The 24,531-nt window shown below is 38.9% G+C and overlaps 1 protein-coding gene across 2 annotated transcripts in view; it reads right to left on the reverse strand.

Moving 5' to 3' along the window:
* EPHA4 (EPH receptor A4) overlaps nt 1-24,531 on the reverse strand; it is a 150,404-nt gene that overhangs the window by 117,478 nt on the left and 8,395 nt on the right. The gene's annotated exons all lie outside the window — the stretch shown is intronic.

The raw sequence follows: 24,531 nt of genomic DNA on the forward strand, positions 1-24,531 counted from the left end.
GTTGGACCCCTAGCCTGGGAACCTCCATATGCTGAGGGTGTGGCCCTAAAAGGACAAAAAAAAAAAAAAAAAAAAAGAAAGAAAATGCCAATTAGGAAACATAACTTGATCAATTCCCTTGTGTGTGAAAGGAAGTCTAGATCCCCATTTTAGGATGATTGAAAGCATCATGTGAGAACATGTATTCAATCAGAAAAACAAAGATGTATTGAAAGATGGCATAGAATCTTAGTTAAGGGTTTAAATCAGTAGCCAGACTCCTCAGGTTGAATCCAGACTCCTTGATCACTAGCTGTATGACTTTGGGCAAGCTGCTATGCTTCTCTGGGCCTTAGTTTCCGCATTTACTTCACCAAGTTGTAGTGCTACAAAGGAATACTGCAAGTAAAGCTCTTAATATACAGCCAAATTCTCACTAGGTAAGTGCACAGTGACCTGAACACAAATGATTTAAAGTAATAAAATAGGATAAACTACTGCATGCCCAAGGGCCAGAGTGCCTTTGTGGACTGCTGTTAACATTCAGGCAAGTTTTCATTCACTCACTCAATCATGTCAATAGCAAGTATGCATGGGGCACAGTTCTAGGCTGCTGAAGATTCAGTAAGAAACAAACTAGGCCTCAGGTTACATTTTGGGTGAAGATGAAATCTGGAATGCTAGAGGTCAACCACACCCTTATTCCACTAATGACACCAATACTCCCACGACTTCTTTTGAAGCTACCTTCAAAGTAAGATTGCTCATGAAAAAAGTTTGTTACTTTGCAATCACTCCATTATTCTTAAAGAAATATATATAACATAGCATGAGTGATCTTCTCATTTATCAACAACCTTGGGTAGGCATTATTTAATTTCCAAAAAATTAGATGTACCTTAAAGCACACAATCTCCCAGTACTAAGCACATCTGAAAACCTCAGACATTTTAAAAAAGAGAGTTCCGAAAGTTTCAAAGTCCTGGCAGCAAATTATGTTAATCCTGTAAAACTATCAAGGTGACCACTTTTAAGGATTCATTTGCATAAAAGTCTTTGCATTGGCTCTTTGGAAAAAAAAAATTATACTGAAGAATTACACCGACTTTTGTACAAATACACTTCTCAGCAAAACTGAGTGTCTAGCACATAGCAAGCACAAAACAGATAATTTATTGAACTGAACAAAGAGCCTAAAACATACTGGAATGAAATAGATGTGTGAGTAGGGTTATAAGTCTTCTATTCTAAGACACAAATGAAAATCTCCTTAGGGATACAGCTCTACCTGTAATTTATTTCTACATTATTCTTGTGTGTAATATTATTTTTGGCATGTTAATGTATTGTCAAAGAATTCCAATCTAGTGACATGACAAAAGCTGTATTTCATTCTGGAATGTAAAAAGTGTGAAAATCAATTGAATTATGTATCAATGACATGCAGTAACGATAACCAGTATATTCTGGGTAATGTCACTTTTCCAAAATGATTAGCAGCCTAAAGCTATTAGATTAATTACTAGAGTTTTATTCTTACTATTATAATCATTTGGATTTGCTGAAGGGAGATAAAGACTCAAAGCTCTTTTTTGCCCCCAAAAAGAAAGAGTGATTTGCCAGAATCTACATAATTCAGATGATTAACTTCTTTTCTTGGCACTTGACTAAACCCATGAGTTTATGCTGGCAAATAAAATAAGTGCTGAAAGTTGAAGTCACTCTTTGATCTAGTAAATAAACCCACAGAAAATTTACCCTCAATTACACTTTTTAAATTTATGACATATCCAGTATTGTAACAAGATGGTGACAAATAGTGGTTTCTTACTGAAAATACAAGATACACTCTGAGCGTGTTTCAAAAATCAATGGGCCTCTCACAAATAAACAGAACTGCAGTGACATATTTCTTTGTACACTTCTCTATTCGTTCACTTCAGTGATCACACGTGGAGCGCCAGGACAGAATAGGATCACACGTGGAATATATACTTGAGCCTAAAAGAACATGGGTTTTGCTACTGAACTGTCATGCACAGTTTTATAGGCCGTTCACTGAACGAGGGTATCAAACTGAAGGGGAAAGTGGGGTCTGAAATGCAGCTTCAATTCTGATCACCAAGCTCAGGGCCCTAAAACAGGACCATAACAACCCAGAAGTAATAGTAGTAGTGGCAGTAAGAGCTAATATTATTGAGCAATTACTATGTACCAGGCATGGTTCCAGTGCTTTGCATGTATTTACATGTATAATCCTACACAATAACCTGTGGAGTAGGTATCATTCCCATTTGCATTTTATACACAAATAAACCAAGCACAGAGCAACAGATTGACTTGCAGAAGTCAAACAACTGTAAGTAGCAGGGAGTTTACTCCCTAATACTCTGTGCCCTGAGAAGTAAGAAGATGTTAATAGAAAGGAATGCAATCAAAACACTCAGGAGATTTCACAGGGAAAAGGAAGTGCTATTTGAGAGGACCTTGAAGAAAGTGTATAGTAGTGACAGACAGGAAGGCATGTGGGACAGGTGCAATGGGGTGGACAAAAGCCCAGAGGCTGGATTCTTGGAGAAGTGAAGCAACATTAAAGGAAGAGCCTACGGAGTTTCCTGGTGGCTCAGTGGGTTAGGGATCTGGCATTGTCACTGCAATGGCTTGGATTGCTACTGTTGACGCAGGTTCTATTCCTGTGCCACAGTAGCAGGAAGGAAGAAGGAAGGGGGCGGGGGGAGAGGGAGGAAGGAAGGAAGAAAGGAAGGAAGGAAGAAAGGAAGAAAGAGCTTGAATCACCATTCCCTGCAGGACTAAAGGTAAAAGCCAGGGGTAGTTTCAGAGTAGGAGCGTCACATGATCAACCCTCAGGTTTAGGAAGATTTATAATCCCAGCCCATATATTTCCCATTATAATTACATAATCTAGCCTATGTAATGAAGGCTGGATAGACTTGGAGGACCAGAACAGAGAGAAGAGGGAAGAGAGCTGTCATTATGCCTAAATACTATTTCACTGATTAGCACTGGTCCAGTTTTACAACTTTTCTTAATTAATACATTCAATAAATTCTCTATATCCAAAGCAAAGTATCCCCAGCCACTGCTCCTGAGATTACTAAATATAAAACAAAACAAATATCTATTGCATATGTATACATGCAACTGGTGATACATTGCAGCCAGTGAATCAAACCTTCCTTGGTTATCTTAACATCTAACAGAAGTAAATAGGATCAATATTTAATTTAAATAATTTGACCAATCCGATTTAAGTTACCAACAGCTACTTTCAATTAACATATTATCTTTCACTTACTATTTTTCCTCTTTTGGTATGAGTATGATCTTTTTAAAATTTGATTTACATTTAATGAACATACAACAAGCCCTCCCTATCAATCAGTGCTCTCAGCATAGATTCAGAAAAATAAATGAAGGAATTTTTACTGAACCCGTAAATGGGAGAACCAATTACTGTTGGATTATAATGATCTTTAAATTATAAGGGATGAGAGCAGACATTGCGGTCCTTCCTTCCAGTGAAGGATACTTGCTGAAGCTTCTCTGACTAAAGATTCTCTTACATTTCTGTTTAAACACTTTCCATGGCACAGGGCTGCTTATCTTTAAAGGACTGGCTGTCTAGACTTGGAATACCTCACTGACATAGGGGGCAGAGGACTATGGATCCCAGGAGATCACATCTAAAGAAAGCGACATTGGGCCAAATTCATGTTCAAAATAGCACGGAAAATTGTCTTGATTTAGGACATGATCAAACTCTCAGGATTCCCAACTAGAAGCAGCTAGAGGGTCCTAAGAAGGTACCAGCCTAGAAGGTAGGCAACCCACATTCAAGTTTCTGATGACTCAACAGGAGTCTGTGAAATTGAGAAACAGGGTGCAACGCCCCAGGGGAAGTGATTGGCAAGCTCCTTCACAGAGGATTTTGGGGTTCCAGCCAAAGTTGCTGGTCCCACTGGGGAACTGGAATGCTGAGCTGGAAAGAGAAAGGAATAGCTGGAGTTTCAGCGCCAATAAAGTGCTTGAGAAGCTGCAACACCGCAGGCGTGTAGATGCCAATATTCACTCCAAGCAGGACAGGAATGCAGCCTACAATAGCAAAACGAATCAACCACCCAGTAAATGGGTGATTCTGAGGTTACCAGTGAAGCACTTCCTTGGTCTGCGCTGGCAGGAGACAGGAAAAGACAAGTCCCACCAGGCAGACAGAGTAACATCACTCTGCAGTTAGGCATGGACGGCAAGACGCCAGGTGATGGGTACCAGGAGGTTCCCAAATGTGACTTCCAGTTTACTTTGCAAGTTTCCTCCTCTCATTTTCCAAAGGCTCTAAAGTGACCAGTATTAGTTTCAGGCGTAAAATGTGATAATTCATTTTACAGGGGAAAATAAATTTTTTAAAAATATGGTTTTTATTTTTCATATTGCTAAGAGATGAGTTGCTGAAAGAAGAACGAATGTCTCAGGTTTGAGGAAATACATTCAAGGTTTCACTGTCCTTGGAAATGCTACCCTATTTCCAAAAGACAAGGTCTTCCAGGTTAGAGCCAGCGTGTGCAGAATTCCTGCACTGACAAAGACAGAAGCCAAAGGAGTCGGGGAAGGTGGGAAAGAAAGGATGCAATGTTTTTCCAAAGTCTATTCAAGGAGCTGGAGAAATAACTGGAAAGATGTTTCATTTGTTTTAAAAAGGGGAAGAAGCAAAGCTGAACTGCAGAATTAATATTCCATGATGAGTAAGTGGGTCCTGAGAGATAAGTCCATAGAATGCTAGTATCGGCTCTTGGATGACCCAGTTTAAAGGTGTTAAATCTCTGGAGTGGAACAAGATGAATTTTAAGGCCACAGAAACAATTGATTACACAGCAATCAATGCAGTTAACTCATAAAGAAATAGAATTAACCAAGCCTACAGGGATTCGAAATGCTGGTTTCTGTGTGTGTAGCTGTTTTGAAGTCCATGCATCGCCCATGAAGTCATTTGCCTTTCCAGTTGAAGCCCTGAAGGCATTCTGTAAAACTGTAAGACAACAGTGTCTAAGAGATTATATAAACCATCAGCCTTGCTTTAACAGTGTCTTTATGAAAGGCAGTGTTTCTCTGAGTTTTAAGAGCAATGATGCTCCTTAGATACTGGGAGGGAAAATTTACAGTAGATTTAGAGGCCATCATGTACATCGGGTGACTGAACTATACAGTCATTTATATTAAAGTGTATCCTTTATATTAAAGGGTAGATGCCAGTAGACAGGTAGCCAGTGGAGCTTATGTTTGTTTAAAATAAGCTTAAAAGTTAATTTTTTTGTTGTTGTTGTTGTTAGAATGAAAGGAAAGGGTTTGTGGACAAAAACCTTAAAAGAAGTTTTCTCACATGCACGTGCTAATGAGTAAAACTACCTCCACCTGGAGTTCATGGGCATCTCATGAAAATTATCACATGATGTCACTAGAGGTAATGGTACTTCTCATCTTTTTAACCACAGGTAAGCGTGTATCTCAATACCGAGTCTTTTTCAATGCCCATCAAAGGCTCTAAAACTGCATATTTTTCAAACCAATAAGTATGCCAAAGTAATTACACCTATATTTTAAGATGTTGCTGTGAAGAGCATCAGGACAACATTATAAAAAGCACTACACTGAAAGCAACAGTAAGTCCAACAGAAAGTCCAACAACAGAGGGTAGCTGAAGCACCTGTTGTACATCCAAGCAACAGAAGACTCTGTAGCCAATAAAAATGTCAATAATTTATCAATATACTTGATGTAATCAAGGTATATATGTTGATGTGGAATGAATTTTTTATCATCATGCTATATGATCAAAACAGTGAATGAGAGTGTGTATGTGTGAGCGTGCATGTGTGTGTGTGTGTGTGTGAGCGTGTGTGCAACAAAGAAAATCTGGAAGCACAGTAGCCAAAATGATAAGTAGGGCTTTCATTAGGTGCTGACATTATAGATGGTTTGGCCAGTCTTGTTACTTGCCTATGGTATTGCTACATTTTCGACAAACAACAGGAATTCCTCATGACCTTTTTCTAACCTCAATAACCTTGTGATTCATCAGTTCCTTTGAACATGGCTTAAGACCATATTTAGATCCTCGGATAAGTAGGGTTTCCCGTGGTATACTTAGCAGCTCTGCACACAATAAAACCAGAGTACGGTCAACAGTGAAGAAACTATGTTTTGGTCTAGTGAAGTATTAATCGGCTGAAATTTTTTAAAACTGTAATATGAAACTATCTTTTAAAATTAAAGATATGACAAATGTATTAAAAATGTAACATGTATACAGATTATATATGACTTATACAGCAAAATTAAGAGTAAGCAATAGTATCCCCATTTCTGTTTGTCTTTTCGTTTCTTTTTTTTTCTCCCTTTTTACAGCTGCACCTGTGACATAAGGAAGTTCCTGGGCCAGGTGTCGAATCCGAGCTGTAGCTGAGGCCTACACCACAGCCTTAAGGAATCCAAGCCAAATCTGCAAACGATGCCACAGCTTGCCTCAAAGAATTCAACAAGGAATCCAAGCTGAATCTGCAAACTATGCCACAGCTTGCAGCAATGATGGATTCTTAAACCACGGAGCAAGGCCAGGGATCAAACTTGCATCCTCATGGACACTATGTTGGGTTCTTAACCCACTGAGCCACAATGGGAACTCCTAGTATCCTCATTTCACAGATGAGGGATATAAGGACTTGGAAAGATTAAGTGATTGGCACAAGACCCACCGTCTTGGCAGAGCCCTGATCACCACCCCCCACCCAAGCCCAAGCCTTAGGCCACCAAACCACACTGTCCTCATGAGAAACTCACAAAGGCATGGATAAATATATAAAACACCCTCGAAGATATGAAGGCAGAAACCTTGACACAGAGGCTAAGTTTAAATGACCTGCTATATGTTCTTGTCTTTCACAAAAGGAGAACAGCACTTTTCATCTCCTGCAATGGAATGAATGGTATCTCTCCCACAATTCATATGTTGAAAGCCAAATCCCAATGTGACAGTATTTGGCAATAGGGCTTTTAGGGAGGTAATTAAGGTTAGATGAGGTCATAACAGTGGGATCCTAACCCCATTAGACAAGTGCCCTTCTAAGAAGAGGGAGAGACACCAGAGATCTTTTGAACACACACACACTCAGGAAAAGCCACATGAGGACACAGCAGGAAGGTGACTGTCCACACCCAGGAACAGAATCTTCACCAGAAACCCATCCTGACTGCATGGTCATCTCAGACTTCTAGCCTCCAGAACTGCGGGAAAATTAATTTCTGTGGTTTAAGCTCCCCAGGCTGTGGCATACTGTTATGGCAGCCCAAACAGACTAAGATATTTTCCAAACTAAAGCCTCTCAAATTTGTTTTTCTACAAAGTCAAATTCAAAAATGAAAAGCATTTATAGCACAGGGAACTATATCCAGTCACTTGTGATGGAACATGATGGAGGATAATGTGAGAAAAAGAATATATACATATATATATATATATATATATATATATATATATATGACTAGGTCACTTTATTCATATATATATATGTGTATCACTGGGTCTTACATAACGTGATAAAAATAATATATATATGTGTATATACAGAGTATATATATGTGTATACACACATAAAAGAATATATATGTGTGTATACACACACACACACACACACATATATGTATGACAGGTCACTTTGTTGTACAGTAGAAATTGACAGAACACTGTAAATCAACTATAATGGAATAAATAAAAATCATGAAATAAAAAAAATTAAAATTAAAAAATAAAAAGTAAATGTTTCATTCATCTTTTCTTTCCTGGGCCACGACTCTCAGCCATTCTTATGTTCTACATGTAGCAAGTATCATCTTAATGAATGCTTCATCCTGCCATACCAATCCACTCTGCCTTAAACATCACCTCATCTCCTAGAGTTTCCTTAATCTAAGAATAGAATTTATGGTGCATCGATGGGCCAGACCTGAAACTTAGAAGTTACCTAAAACTTTCCCCACTGACCCCTGCATCCACCAGAGGGTTTCCTGTCATATGCACCAACATTATATGTAATTTTCCAAAAATCTGAGCATTTTCCTCCTCTGGGCCCTCACCTGAGCTTACTTCACTTATCTTACACATAAATATTTTTACTGGGCTGCCTGTTCCCTTTGACTGCAAATCCTTTTGCAAAGGGAATGGTGCACAGAAAGGGGTGGAGACCTCAGAATGTATAGAGGTGGGCAGAAGGAAGCACAGTATATCCAGGGATTTCAAGTCCATGTGGGGGAACACACAGTTTACTGAAACCCCAGTGGTTTCAAGAACCAAGTTTGATTGCCATCAAGAAACAAGTGTGATCTCATTTCAAAAGCCTAACCTGGGGAGTAGACTGAAGTGTACAGGACTTAGTTTTCCAAGGTCAACTTCAAAGATAAGTAGACACCATTGTCTTGGCTGCCCACATTTCTTCTGGCTGTATCCTCCCTTTGGCACCATCAACAAGACAAGACTCTGCAATTCAGGATTTCAGGAGCCAGCCTTTTTAGTTATTTTTTCTTTCTTTTTTACTCTTTTTTTTTGAAGCCATTTATTTGATTTTTTTAAACTGAAGTATAGTTGATTTACCATGTTGTGTTAGTTTCAGGTCTACATCAAAGTGATTCAGGTATGGAGTTTCCATCGTAGCTCAGTGGTTAAGGAATCTGACTAGGAACCATGAGGTTGTGGGTTCGATCCCTGGCCTTGCTCAGTGGGTTAAGGATCTGGCATTGGTGTGAGCTGTGGAGTAGGTTGCAGATGCGGCCTGGATCCTGCGTTGCTGTGGCTCTGGCGTAGGCCAACGGCTACAGCTCTGATTCAACCCCTAGCCTGGGAACCTTCATACGCCGCAGCAGCAGCCCAAGAAATGGCAAAAAAAAAAAAAAAAAAAAAAAAACCCGAAAAACAGAACAAAACAAAACAAAAACAAAGTGATTCAGTTATACATGTATATATACATATATATATATATGTATGTATATATACAGGGTATATATATCTTTTTCTTATTTTTTTATTATAGGTTATTATAAGATATTGACTATACGCCCCTGTGCTATACAGTAAGTCCTTGTTTATCTCTTTTATATATAGTAGCATGTATGTACCACGTCTCTCGCTCCATGCCCTACCTCTGGTAACCACAAATCTGATCTGTTTTTCTATAAGGTTTTTTGTTTGAAGTATAATTGACCTAAAATGCCATGTCAGTTACAGGTGCACACCACAGCGATAATTCTAGAGGTTACAAAATGATCACCATGATAGGTCTAGTTCCCACCTGTTACATTATTATTGACTAGATTACCCAAGCTTTAAATTTAATCACCATGCCTCGTTTACCTTGTAACTGAAGTCTGTACTTCTTTATTAATTTATTATATACTTGATTAATCTGAGCCTTGGTTTCCTCATCTGTAAAATGAGAAGCATGAACCAATTAAAGGATTTCTAAGGTCCGTCCACCTTGACTATTCTTCAGCTCTCGGAAGAGAGATTTCCCACTCATGAAGCCAAAAGAATTCTCTCTCCTCCTGTCAGCAAAAGAACCCAAACTCATCTACCTATCTAGCCATCAGGCTGAGAAGGGATGACAATAGCCACCCAATATGTTTCTATTGTTTATAGAACGAAAAAGAAATCTTGTGGAAAAGTAACTACTCAGCTTGGGCAAGCACATTATGTTTCCATGTGCCATGTTTCTGTGTCTAGAAAACTAGTTTGCATGCTAAAGTAATGACCTCTCATATAAAACTAGGGTTGCGTGGCAAGCAACGGAAAACCCGATTTGGGCCTAGGCCCCTAAGAAAAGAATTTTCGAGACATGCATAATAGAACAATTCAGGATGTAGTTGGTTTTAGCTAAGGAAAGGTGAGTCATTTCACTGAAGCTTACAAGGTAGCAATGCAATGGGGGAAGGGTAAAGCATGAGTGGGTGCTAAAGGAATCACATATATCACCATTTGCAATTTTTTTGGTCGTTTTATTTTTTTTAGGGCCACATCCGTGGCATATGGAGATTCCCAGGCTAGGGGCTGAATTGGAGCTGTAACCACCGGCCTACACCACAGTCACAGCAATGCCAGATCCAAGGCACACCATGTCTGAGACCTACACCACAGCTCACACCAACTCCAGATCCTCAACCCACTGAGCGAGGCCAGGGATTGAACCTGCATCCAAATGGATACTAGTCAGATTTGTTTCTGCTAAGCCACGAGCAGAACTCCCATCTGCAATTGTTTACCCTATTTTTTTTTTCTTCTTACTCCTTAGAATAGAAATGAATTACATTATAAATGATTTTTTGCCATTTCTTTTTTTCTTCACACATTTGCAAGCAAATATTCTACCTGCACCAGCATAAAAGAGCATGCCCAACATTTAGAATATTAAAAGTTCATCCTCCTTTTTAGATTGATTTTCCTTCTAAATGGCCCTGGATTTATTGTACAGTGCTTGAGAAGTCAAAAAGTCCTCATTTGGTTTGGCCATCCTCCAGTTAAGAGCGGACGATGTTCTGCCTTATGTAAACTTGGGTCTATGCTTGTAACCTCCCTCTGTGCTGTGACTCAAGAGTCAAAATAAGAATAATTTGCTCGGTAACGCACTCTATGACAAGGTCTTCAGTCCTAATCATTGCAAGGTCACATTTTACTCTCTGTGAGGCCATTCAAAATAATACAAAGGCCACCTACTGGCAGATGAGCATTTGACAAATCACGGAGTAAATACAAAACACTGTTTACATAAGTAACAGGTATTTAAAATGTTCTTCTTACCTGGTAAAAATAGAAGGCAGATTCCCGTTTTGGTAGTTAACTGAGAGCAGTTGACACCTTGGAGACTAGAGCCAGTCTACTTGGTTTCAAACCATTTTGAGTAGTCTACATAACCTTAGGCAGCTTTCCATGCCTCGGCCTTCCCAGGTGTAAAATGGGGATAATAAGAGCGCTGTCTTAGAGGCTCTTATTATCGCCTAGTAAAAAAGTCACTAGGGAACTTGGTTGATGGTCATCCTTACATATGCTTTTACAAACTATCAGTAACTTCTTCTAGAAGGCATTCCCCATCTCTTTTAATTGATGCCCACTGGGGAAACAGATGAATCTGGTTTTGAGATGCCATGGTGGACACTTAGATTTAACGTAAATAAAAATAGAGGTTGATGGCTGAGATTGTTGGAAGAACAAGAGCGCCTCCATTTTTTCTATGTTATGAGATTCCCAGACTTGGATTACCTATGCTCTCGGAAATAGGAAATATTTAAAACAGGGGCCCCAATACCCTACTATCCATCGAATCTTAGAGTTGCAAGAACAGTTCGTCTAATCTAGAAGTTTGCAGCTGAGATTAGTATCCACACCTGAGGCAGCTGGACGTGTGCGGCAGCTGGCCTGTCACGGTGACCGGAGGATGCTTCAGACATTTAGTACCAGGGACTACGCAGGACACCAAATATCCTGCTAAGTGCACACCCACTTTGTGCAGCATGGACCCGGAATGCTTGGTTACTATTACTCAGGGAAGAAACATCTCGTCCAAAATGACCATGGTGCCCACCTTTAGAAACACAAGTTCTCCAATCTCTTACTATAGGCATATAGTTAGAGGTCCAGGGGTCATCCAGCCAGTGTGAGCACTGGCTCCAAAGTTGAACCCATCCTCTCAAAAAGCCTCGCACTTCATGCTTGTCTTGTTCTCAACATTAGATGGGTCTTTCCTTATATGGAGGCAATATCTGTCTTCTGGTCTTCATTTGGCTTGCTGTGGACCACAGCATAATTTGAAATGAAAAATGAAACTTACCAATCTTCAAAACCAATACAAAATATTTACAAATTATGATGTTGAAGTTGTGGCTCTAAGGAGCACCAGATGTTTCTGCAACAGCACATCTGCCATTTCTTGTTCTCTCTTTCTCTCTCAACCAAAAAAACCTCAGAGAGCAAAGCACCACGGTTCACAGAGGCTGCACCCATGATCTCTCTGCAGTGAAATGCAGCTTTTCCTAGGGGGATAGGAAATATTTTCTCGACGAGATCCACCAGATTTACAACTAGCTCAGCCATGCCTATGTACTAACTCCAGGTTGAACAATCCCATCACCTCCAAGGTATATGTGTAGGATCTATCCCAGGAATGAGAAATCTCAACAACGTAATTATGGAGAAGGGCATCGCAGCATCTGAGCTGTCCCCTGACGTCAGCAGAGGCTGGGAAGCACGCAAGTTGCTGTCAGAAAGCACATCTCCTAGCGGCTAGAAGAGCCACTTAAAGTGACTGGAAAAGCAACTGCCTGAGGTTCCGGAGCCAGCTGCCTTTTTGCGGTTGATGAACTTTTTATCAAAGTCTAGCAAATATACAGAAAAGTGCCCACATCCTAAGTGCACAGTCTAGAGCCAGTTTTATTGGTGAAATTTTTCCGACTTACAGAGCAAAGCTAGATCTCTTGCACACTGATGTTCTACAGTGTTAATAAAGAGAATGGAAAACTATTGTAATTTCTTTATGAATTGATTATAATCCTAAAACCCGCCATAAGAACAGAAGAGGAGAAAGTGAGAAAAAAAGAAAGTGAAAAAGGGAGAGAGAAAGAGAGAGAATATATAGGCTAATATCACCTTGCTATTCATTAAAAATTCAAAATAAAATAATAAAAATGTCTACATTTTACTGAGCACTGAATAGATGCCATTTCCTAGTGAGACTTACATACTCTGTCTTATTGAATCACAAGGATATCCATGGGGTGGGTATCATTATTTCCCTATTACAGACGAGAAAACCAAAGTACCAAAGTTAAATACCTAGTGCCCACAGTCACGTGGTAAATGACAAAAGCCAAGATCAAAATTAAACCCTTATTCCAAAGCCCTGGTTCTTCATCACCAGAATTCAAGCCCTGGTCCTCCATCAAAAATAATTTAAAAAACTATTTATCAAAACTTACTGCCACCTAATAGTTTTTATTCTCCAAAAATACAAAGAGAGTTTATGGATTAATTTCAGAAAAAAATCTACTGTTATATCAAGATAGAAAGGTCACATAACTAAAAGAGATATTTGAAGTCATCTAACAAAATTCAAAGTCCTTCTTTCTTAGATATATTTAATAATTTAATAACTGGAAATGATATTAAGATAATACATAGCAGAGCATACTTAAATCTTGCCCACTAAAATTGGGCATAAAATAAAGATGTTCACAATCTACATTATTATTTTTTTCCAGTCTGAAAATTCTGACCAATGTGGGAAGATAGAAATCATAAATGAGTTCTATCTAATTTTTAAAAAGAAGGAAAAATATGTAATCACTTGCACCTAAAGCTATTAGTTCTCTAGAAAACCCCTAAAGAATTAACTGAAAACCTATTAGTATTCACAAGGCAGTTCAATAAAATGATTGGATGCAAGATAAACATACAAAAATCAATAGTTTTTCTGTAGATCAGCGATAACCATCTAGAAGATATAACAGAAAATACTGGAAGAACTCGATAGGTTTCTGTTTTCCAATCATTAACTGTAACAGAAGTCAACTGTCCTTTTTGAGGGGAGGGGGGTCTCTTTAGTATATCTAATTTTTTTTTTAAGTTGCAGTAATTGTATATGATTTTTATAAGGCTGGGTATCATTTTTTTTTCAATAAATGACTTTTTTTTTCCTCTCGAAGAAAAGATCCAAAAATGAACTTTTTCAAGTTTCAGTACAATGGCTGAAATCATAGTGGAGAATTATTTGCTTATCAAGTAACCATTTAAAAATTACATAATTATAGCGACAACAGCTTGTAAAAGAGGATCCCAAAATCCTTCACAAAGGTTATGATAAATTACATACTGTGGTTTCTTTAGCTCAGTACTGTAGTCATTTTTTTTGCCCGGTGGAGGATAGCTTCGCAAAGACAATTTGAGACCCTCGGATGGGGTGTTTCAAACTTTTACAAAAACTTTTCTTTTATTCAAGGAAAGAAAATGTTCTCAGTTTTCCATCAACATGAGTTCCTTTTTGCAAAAACACCACATTTTGTATTGTTTTACTGTAGCCTTACATTAGTGCTCATTGAAAACTCCAAAATACAGAGAGGCTGTTCCTAAAGAAAATGCTTTAAAAGAAACCCAAATGTTCAATTATTACTTTCAGTGGCAAAGAATTTGCTGGCACCTTGTTAGAGAACAGAGTAATGAAATCGCAATTTCTCCCATTAGTTAATTAGCACCTTTGCATCTTAAGTATTGGAAGTGTTACATTGTTAATTACCTACAAGTCAGCTCTCAAAAATCAGTGGCTGCTTACATACTTTTTTTTTCTTACGCATGGGTTTACACAACCCTTAAAAAAAAAAAAAACTATAAAAGAGCCTTCCTTGTGCATAGGCTAAATGTTACAAAATGTAGTGTTTAACGGCTAAAGGTAAGTTCGAGTCAACTAGTGCCCCTGTATTGATCTCTTATTTCTCCCAACACTTTTCTTCTAATCCTCTCCATAATTACATGAACTGCTAGAGCTTTCCTGAAGCTGTCAATTTCTCCTGCATCTATTTTCAAATGGCCAGCGGAGAAGCCGTCTGGGCAGTAGATCAAACTGTCAATGTTTCCAACTCGGGACAACTGACAATACCCCTGAAGTTTCCTGGCACATCTGTCAAGAGCCTCCTAGAGTCTTTCAAAACACATGCCCCTTGGAAGGGAGCAAGCGGGTGGAGGAGGCAGAAAGGTATTGATCCATTCTTTTAACATGCTAATCGGCCTGGGGGCTGCTTCTGTCCTGGCCAAGCCAAACACTTCAAAAGGAAACTGTTTTTCAAAGTGGGATGTCTTTTTCAAACACTTAAAACTGAAAACAAATGAATCTAAGCATCAAGTTCACAGTGCAACTCAAAAGAAGCCTAGTCAAACAGGACCAGGATAGTGATACAAGCAAAGGTGGCCTGAAATTCATTGATGGTAACAAGAAGTTTAAAACATACCTTAAATGTCTAAAGCCTGTGTGTCCCTCATAACCACTTAGGATGTAACCTATTGAGTATCTTACATTAATCCTTGGGAGAAAAATTAAGACTGATCCAATTAAACCAATGTAAAATATCAAGAACGCTGATATTGAGGAATGCTTGGACAGCCCCATAAATGTGAAAATGGGAATAATATCGTTCAGGTAATTAGACTTTGAACTGGCAACATAAGTGAAGGCTAAACAGAAAAAAAAAAAAAAAAAGGAGGGAAGGGTGAGAGTATCATTATGAAAGTATCCTGCCTTTATTATCAGTTTATTATTTCGTCAGTGAGGCATACAGTACAGATAAGACTACAAGACATAATTAAGTGCATAAAGATCGCATAGTATTATTAAGTTTGTAAAATTAATTCATCCAACGTGAAGATTTGCTCAGCTCTCAGGTCATGTATTGCTGGGGATATATTGTTTGCTGTGAGTGGTTATCAACAGAAAAAGCTGTATAAAGAGAAGGCAGCTCTGGTAACGAAGAAACCGCTGGGGAAGGCAATGGCTGGGAAACCCAGGCGTCTCAAATCAGGGATGTTCTTGAGGACAAAAGCCCATGAGAAAGGCATTCCTTTCTGAGCTGCGTCTTAACTGATCCTGAGGTTGGCCCATATTTACCTGCCATGGTATTATGGGAGGAAAGCAGTATTCTGTTAACCTCTGACCCCTGGGATCTGCAGCAGACAAAGGACCAATCTGGAGGCCTGGGAGAACATAGCCAAATGTCAAACAGCAGGGGAGCGATTGTTAGGGAAACAGTTGGCTTGGGCACAGCCAGCTTCATTGGGGCAAACTGCTATTCACAGAAACAAGCCATGAAGAGATAACCCCATAAAATATGAACAAAATGGGACCTTTTCTGCCTTGCTTCTAAATTGTTAGCTTTATGGGACTTCATGCTGAACAGTATGAAAAAAATCCAATTTGCTTTGAAGCGCATTAGTCTAACATCCTAATTATTGTTTACATTGCCATTTGCCTTCTATTAAGAATTGAATAATTACCCAGCACTTCATAGTTTAAAAATACAAGCAAACAGGATTATCTGGGTAATTAAGAAACTGTACCATAGCTTTGTACTGCTGTGGAAAATATCTGTACACGTAAGGGAAATGATAATTATCAATCAACTTACTTCAAATGGTATTTTAAGGATTTTGAGCAATTTGAGATCTGTAACTTATTAAGAAGAGGTTAGTAAGATCACCTTTGAGAAGTGTGGGTCTGTTTAAATCCATCCTTAGAAACAAGAGCCAGATAAGCAGCTGAATTTTCTCATCCACTAATGACACGAAGGAACATACCAAGTACAGAGCCTTCTGCTGTTCTTTAATCCTAATAATCCATCCCAAATGGACTCTGAACAGCATCATCAAATTTTGTCAGACCATGTGGAGCTAAACCAAAGCTCTTCCACATTCAGATGTTGTTTTAGCTGACCCTGCCTCCACTTGATTATACTGCAAAGGTTGGCTATGCCCGTTTTCTGCCCTGCGAAATTAGCCCGAACTCAAAACTAATTGAACTTCAAAAACATTTCATGGGAAGTCCTCTTCTTCTAGTTTATAGAAGACATATGACCGAGGGCCTCTGAAGACAGTGCTGTTTCCAGCAGAGGGTGAAATGTGTTGGGTTACAACATGCTGCGTGCACACATTTCCATTCGAAGGGAATAAAGCAAAAGTTATGGACATTTGGAGACACTGGGTGGGGTGGGAAGACAGGAATTCAAAAGGCAATTTTCAAACCAAAGTAAATACACGTACGGAATAAGGAACAGAAGGATAATCAATACATGCTGGAAAGAAATTTCTCTGGGACATAAGTGAAAATAAGGGATTTTAATTGTGATTCTAGGTACAAAGACTGCTGTATTCATTCACTCACAGATGTAGGAACAGGATGAAAATACCAATGGTGATTCTGTACGTTATATGCTTTCAATATCTATTTGTTGAAGGAATGAATAGATTCCAGCCCACCGGTGACCTAAAGCCTATTTTCGGAACTTCCTGAGATCTGACAATTCTCTTTCAAAGAATTTTATCTTTTTACTTGACAATTTTTTTAAGCCCTTTGTTGGGACACTTCTAAACATTCCTAGCATAATCTGAATAGTGCCATCTCCTCCCACCTCAGGAGGAACAGCAAGATTCCAGCTGAAGCTGTCACTAAACAGACAAGCCAAGGGATTCACCAAGACTAGGTTCCTTTGCAAAGGTCAAAATGAAATGAGCAGCGGGAGCTAGGGTTGTTCTGCATGGGGCCAGGGGCCCCAGGAATGACAACCAACCACACGCGGGGGGGGTGGGGGGGGTGTCTGCACAGAAAGGGCCCTGTGCAAATATCCAACTCTCGGCCTCCCACCCCCAATCTCTAGAAGCATTCAAATCAAAACCGAATTAATTTGCATGGTGTCTAAATCACTGGGTTCTGCATAAACAGAAGGAGATTTTGGCTGGAGTTTCCAAAGGAAGCCCTCGTAGCCTTTGTGAAAGGGGGAAATGGGTGTGCTGTTTTGCATGAGGGCGCATACAGAATATGCAAATGAAGGATCCGCTGCCTGCAAAAGCAACCCCGGCGGACAGCTGACGACCCGCATTCACCCAGAAAAGGCTCCGAGTCTCCAAGGGGAGTTGTAAGTGGGACCAACCAATTGTTTCCCAGGGAGCCCAAATAGACCCTGAATATTCATAAAATGTCCATTTAGTCATGGGAGTATTAATTACCCTCTAGATCATGGGCCCGAGTGACCTCACCTACTCTCCTCCCCGCAAATGGCTCAGAGGTGCCAGCTGTGAAGGGACACAGTAAGAAAGGTTTCAAGCCCCAAGTGAAAAAGATCCAGCCTCTCAGGGTCCAGGGGACAGCCGAAGCCTTCTTGAATCAGTCCTTCTCATAAGCACAAACTAAAGAGCGCACTGAGGCATGTCCCTGGACACAGATAAACCGTTTTTAAAAAGCCAAGAGCTACAAATTGCTCCTGATTTTATAGAAACATCTAAAGGGTTGATTAAATAAAATGTCATTCTTCCAAGCTACCTAAATCTCCCAGATTCTGAAAGTTTTCAGAGTTTTCTTCTTTCATTTTCGTCTTAAAGTGTCTGCAGAAGACAGAAGCACAACCTCTGTACCTGCCAGAGAAACTAGAAGCTGCTAGACTAATGCAGCTCATTGGTCAAAACCCAAACTTTTGGGTCTCATGACCCCTGGACATGCTTAAGATTGAATTCCCCCAAATGCTTTCATTTATGTGAGTTAAAGCTATCAATGCTTACCATTAGAAATTGAAACTGACAAATTCATTTAAAAATATCAATAATAAACCCATTACATGATAACAGAAGTAACACATTTTAATGGAAAAAAAAACCCCTGTATTTTCTAAAACAAAATTAGTGAGAAGAGTGGCGTTGGTTTAATAGAGGCCAGCTGTATGCTCTATTTCCTTCTACATTCAATTTGATGAGATATTGCACACCAGGTACCCTCTGGAGAACTCCACTCATGAGAAAAGCATGGGGAAAAGGCAGATGACATCTTAGTATAAACGTTTTGACCTTACAGACCACACAAAAGGGGCTTGGGGAACCCAGGTGGAACACACTTTGAGAACTGCTGCAGAATGGAGGATTTGATCAGTCCAGAAAGACGAGCCATTTCACGCCATCCTCTACCCTTGTATATATCACCACTGCCACCCCTTCCAAAACACACAAACAAACAAACAAAATCCACCTCTACTTTGCAACCTAAACTGGTTTTCATTGTTGGACAGATAATGACCAAACAGCACATATTGTCACCATATTTCTAGTGGCAATAAAATTGACAACCTTTTCGACTTCCTAAGTGTTTAACGATTCTAGGCACGTACAAGCTTATATGTGAGAATCACAAATAACAGCATATCATTATCACCAATTTGCAAATCTAAACTTGAGGTTAGGGAGGTTAAGTTAGTAACTATGATCGCACACTTGAATAAGGAGCACACCTAGACACTAAACTCAAGACTCAGACGCCAAAGGTAGGTCTTAGCCACTTTGTACTAATAGCTGTTAATTCACAGACTGCAGAGATTTTTGAACATTAAGGCATAGAGATGGTTCATAACCATGATGAAAACAGTTAAGACCCAAATGAAGTAGAAATTACAAACAAGGACCTCATTACCACATTAGTCACATGCAAAGATTTTGATATATCATATTGATTCCACGAAACATTACTCCACCAAATAAATGTTTAATAGGGAACAGGCCACAATTCCTTCTGCATTTATTTATTCATTCGTTCAATGAACATTTAATGAGACCCCACTCTGTTCCATAATCATCAGTAGTGTTACTTGTCTGGTTATCCTGCCCTGAACTCCTCCACCTGTATGCTTGCGATCAAGAAGTTTTACTAAATTCACTTGACCAAGACAAAGCCAGAAAAATAACAAAGCAAGGTTAATCATTCATTTAAAAAAAAAAAAAAACTGCGTGATTTACAAATTAAAGTGTTTGTTTAAAAGTATTACCAGGACAAACTAAGAAACCCTATCAACCAACAAGAAAAAATTAAAGGATGATAAATTCATACTACAGAATATTATCAATTTTGAAGGATGAAGAAGTTATATTCTCTAATATAGAATGCCGTCCATAATAAATAGCCAAGAATCATAAAACAACATAGGAGGATGTTCCATCTCTGTTATTTTTTTTAGATACATGCATATAGATATATTTGGGTTATCTGCCAAATTATAAAGAGTGGTAACTCAGAAAAAGTTGGAGAAGAGTTTGAAGCCTAACGTTCTTTGGTAACATTGCACTCATCAACTAAACACACACACACACACACATACAAAAACCTAAGCAAACCAAACAAAAAATAAAAAACTACCTCCCAAAAACCTAAGAATTAAAATTCAATGATGTGAAAGTCAAACCTGTATCATGATCACCTCTGCTTTGCACGGTGGGAGCTGAAAAGCCATTTAATTGGTCTTTCTCCTAAAGATTCAAGTCTTAACAGAATAATTATGTCTTAATTAATTTTTGAAAAGTACCAGAAAGCTCAGTCAGATTAAAATAAGTCATCACATCTTAAATACCAGATTCAGAAATCCCTAACTGAGATAATTCCTATGTGATGCTTTGCTGAATCCGAAATAGAGACCCTTGCCTGATTCACACTCACAAAAGAAGCCTGGTCACACGTAGGAGGGAAAATAAAAAAAAAGTATACCAGAAAAAGGACAATAATTAAACCCTGCTCTTCTTGTATGTAAAGAATTGCATCTTTCAATGATCACAGCCACGCTTCAAAGCCAGAGATAAAAGCAGCCATGTGATTGAAGCAATTGATTCTTAAAGACATGATTCAAAGGTAGAAGGAACATTTCAAAAGTGGAAAGGATATGAAACAGCATCTCTCTGAATTACATTTTAAATGCTTTCTTTCCAGTACTTCTTTCTCCTAAGATCATTCTACAATATATTAGGAAAATAATCATTTTTTTATGCACAGCTCTTTTCAGAGCACACATCTGAAATATTTACATTTTACAACCATCAAAGCATTCCTATCTTCTTTCTTTTCAAAAGCGCTCTTAATAAGATACCTTTGCTTACATGAGGCGTCATATATGTAATGATATGTAATATGGATCCTAGATATAGATAACTCCCAACTATTTAGAGCACATTTGTATATTTTAGTAAGGTTTGATCCTTATCTAGCTTAATTTTGTCACAGTTGTGATTGTTTGGCCTTAAGTGAGTCCATGAATGTTTCCTTTTTATGAGTATTATTTTTATATATGCTCTCTGAAAATATTGCTTATGAATATTTCACAAAGAGTAAATCTGTGACTTTTTCCTTTCATTTTTCAGCTTTTTAATTAAGCCAAAAATGAAGTTAATAAAGAATCTTTTCCTCTCTTCCTTCTGCTTAATATTTCTGAGGTAATAAAAACAACTCTGTAAGACATCTGGAACATTCCCTCACGAGGGGGGGGGGTATGTGTGTGTCGGGTGGGGTGGGGTGGGGGTTCTGAGGTGAATATTGTTTCCTCTTTCCAACCAGCAAGAACAGTTACTTATCTTCCGCAACCATTCACTAGGCAAGTTCAAACTACAGCCCATGCCAGCCAGACATTCTCCTGCAGAAGACAAATGAGTGCCTTACACTGTGTTTCTGTCCTGCGGAGACTGAGCCCAATCATTTCAGAAAATGTTATTCAAGAGCAGAATGAACTTGCAGCTGCTTCAGGGGGCGAGACGGCCACCACGCTGCTGCTCTTGACACTTCGGACGGGCTCCTCACCCTCCATCTGCATTAGCATGTCCTCTTCAGAGGTAAGAACTCTAAGAGGAAGTGTAGTCCTGTCCCCAAGGTCCCTTGAGGACTCTGGCAGATGACCAGGGTTAGAGTCAAACAACAGCACACACCAGGCCCCCACCCGCCCTGGCCATTTTTGTCCAAGGATCTTTTGTCAAACATTTAAGATCTTAATCAATCTTCACTCTGACCTCCCAGACCCCAAGGAAGATGGATGAGGAAGGAGGTGACCTTTCACCTGTTCTTCTATTCGTCCTGCCACAGTAGGCCCATTGAAAAGACAAGTGAGGAGGAACCTGCCGCCAGAGTTCTTCAGACGTGCCCATTCTCCTTTATGTCCTTTCTTAAGCTCTCTTTGCATCACAGTCTTTCTTATCCCAATCCCACATCACTTTTCTTTCACTCAGAGGCAAGTTCTCTTTGCTATAGGGGAGGAGGGGGGAAAAAAAAAAAAAAAAAGGACACTCTCCAAATATCATTTTCAAATGGACCGTATTCTTTGTTAGGGCAAAAGCAATGCTTCCTATCTTTGTCCTTGACTTCCAAGAGTGGCTGAAAGATGGACTTTCCTTTTACCATTTCAACTCAATATCCTGAAAAGTCAACAGCTATGCCCTTGGTAAGAGCAGAGTGATAAAAGAAATGTGAGCTGAAACATCAGTTTCATGTTTTATAATCTAAAAGTGATTTTTTTTCCCCAGTTTTACATCACTGTGTCCTCATAGCAAGTCTCTAAGCTAAGTACAACTATTATCAACCCATTTTATAGATGCACCCACCAAGAGGGTTTAAGAAACACGCTCAGGGTCTTGCATCAAAAAGTAATCAAATGGATACACATTGCCTTAGTACCCATGTTCTTTGTGCTCTACCTCGATAATCCTGATACCCCAGTAATAATGGCCTGGATGGAGGCAACCGTTTTTACCACTCTTAAGATCTTTACAGTCTTGAGTCATCTTTAAAAAGTCTCACTCAAGTTTGGAATTTAAGACTTTTTCGCATTCAAGTTTTCTCTTCCTCCCCAAATTCATCAGATTCACCTGGCAGTCTTAAAAATAAGCAAAGCGCAAGGTTATATGCGAAAACGATCTTCTTGAAAGAGTTAATCGTTTTATGAGTAACAAGGAAAACACCTGGGTAGCAAGTGAGAAAAGAATGACGATTCTCAAAAAAGCTTAATCAACTGTCCCCTTCCATTAAATATCTGGCCTTGAGTTAGGAACGGGTTGCTTAGAAATGGGGTGGACCTAAAACATCAAGCCCCACCCTTTCCATGAACCATGTGATGAACTGGATTCCCAAGACTGTTTCCATAAAGCAAACCACTACAATGTTCAATTACCTTCACATTCACTTCCCCCTCCATCTTTTTCTCTTTTCCTTCTAATTTGGGTTGTAAAAATGTCAAGGAGTTTCACAGTGCAGCAATGTATGAGTTACTGGGCTCTGTGACAATTGAAAATCAATGACATTAGATACCAAGAGAGGTATTAATGCCAGAAATGAGAACATTGGAGCAAAAAATGGAAGATGATTTTTTTTTCAATATATATGTAAGAATCTTGACATGTAAAGACGTGCAAGTCCTGTTTTATACGAATCAAAAAGGCAGGATAATTTACCCCAAGATGTGATGCCATATTATGGCTCTGTTCTTTCCTGTTCCTGCTATGTTGATTGTAATTTAGGTGCCAATAACACTACATTCACACATTTTCTAATATAATGCCAGAATATACTTTGGGGTTTCAATTTGGTACAGCTTACCTAGTAGTTGGTAGGTCGAAAGCAAACAAAATTGGCAAGAAATTTATCTTAGTAAAAAACAAAAACTTGAAATTCCAGCTTTTAAATTTTCAAGCTAACAAGTTTACCTTTTGACTCCAGGTCAACAGAAAAGTCTTTATTCTATTTACAATGAAATGAAACGGCAGTCGTTGTTAGCTACTCTTAGAAATAACTCTAGCAGATCGAGAATGACACTTTTTGAGAAGTATGAACTCTGAAAGGAGAAGAGTAACTCTATGACACAAAACTACCCCAAATGCAACTTTATTTAGGTTATAACTGTTGATTTCTAATCAGTCAAGTGGATTCCTCCATAGTTAATCCCACCCTGTCATTAAGATGGTTGAAATGCCAGACAAATTGTTTGGCAGTCAGTTATTTCAGGCTCTTTAATCACCAAATCAGATGAACCATGTGGCAGTGCAGTCTACAGCTCAAAATTCACTCTGAGAAAAGATTAAACTGATCTGTTCCATGGATGGGACCAAGCATTACATGCTTTAGTGGTAACCATAATAAGATTGGCAGCAGCAGCCTATTGATAACCACTGAAAATAAATACCAAGTGGAAATGAAAACCTTGGGATAACTGATTTTTTTAAAGCCTCAATCCACACATGACATGAGCAATCCATATAAATATAGATTACTCCCAGCCCTTATTCAAATACAAAGACACCAAAAAGAAAAAAAAGTTTGCAAAACCCCAAAAAGGGGAATTAAGGAAAGAGGGAACTGCAGACAATGAACCTTAGATGAGAAAAAGTCACCTTCATAATATGATAAATATCAATTAACATGATAAAAAAAAAATGTGTGTTTCTTCAAAAACTCAATAATCAAAATGGATCACAATTTACTAGTGCCTCTGGCCACAGATTGAATAAGAAGACTCGTCCTAGCTCTTTATCACATCCTCTGGGAAATCAAGAGGTCTTTCATCAAGATTCATTTCACTTGGAGACCCTATCAACGGGCACCCAGGGGCAGACAGCGCACTTGACACCTTGTCACTCCACTTTGCTAGGCCACATCTACACTGGTCCACAAGGCCGGAAAAACTGGATTTTTTTCATGCAGCTTGATTTTAATCAGCAGGAGGAAATTGGAACAACACATCCTACTTCCAGATTTACATCATTCAAGTACATATCCATCGACCAGAGCTGTTTACTGACAGAACACTGGTTGGAAAGTGTGTCCGCCCTCTTTAAGAAAGGATCAGTCAAGCCTGTTTCTTCAGCTTGTTCATTTACATTTCAGAGGGTGCATCAAGCCAGTCCAGATCTAAGAGCCTGTTAGCAAATGTGTTTGGCCTTCTGCTGATTACAGCAGCATCATT

Source organism: Phacochoerus africanus, chromosome 3 (genome assembly GCF_016906955.1).
Source record: "Phacochoerus africanus isolate WHEZ1 chromosome 3, ROS_Pafr_v1, whole genome shotgun sequence".
NCBI classification, from domain to species: Eukaryota; Metazoa; Chordata; class Mammalia; order Artiodactyla; family Suidae; genus Phacochoerus; species Phacochoerus africanus.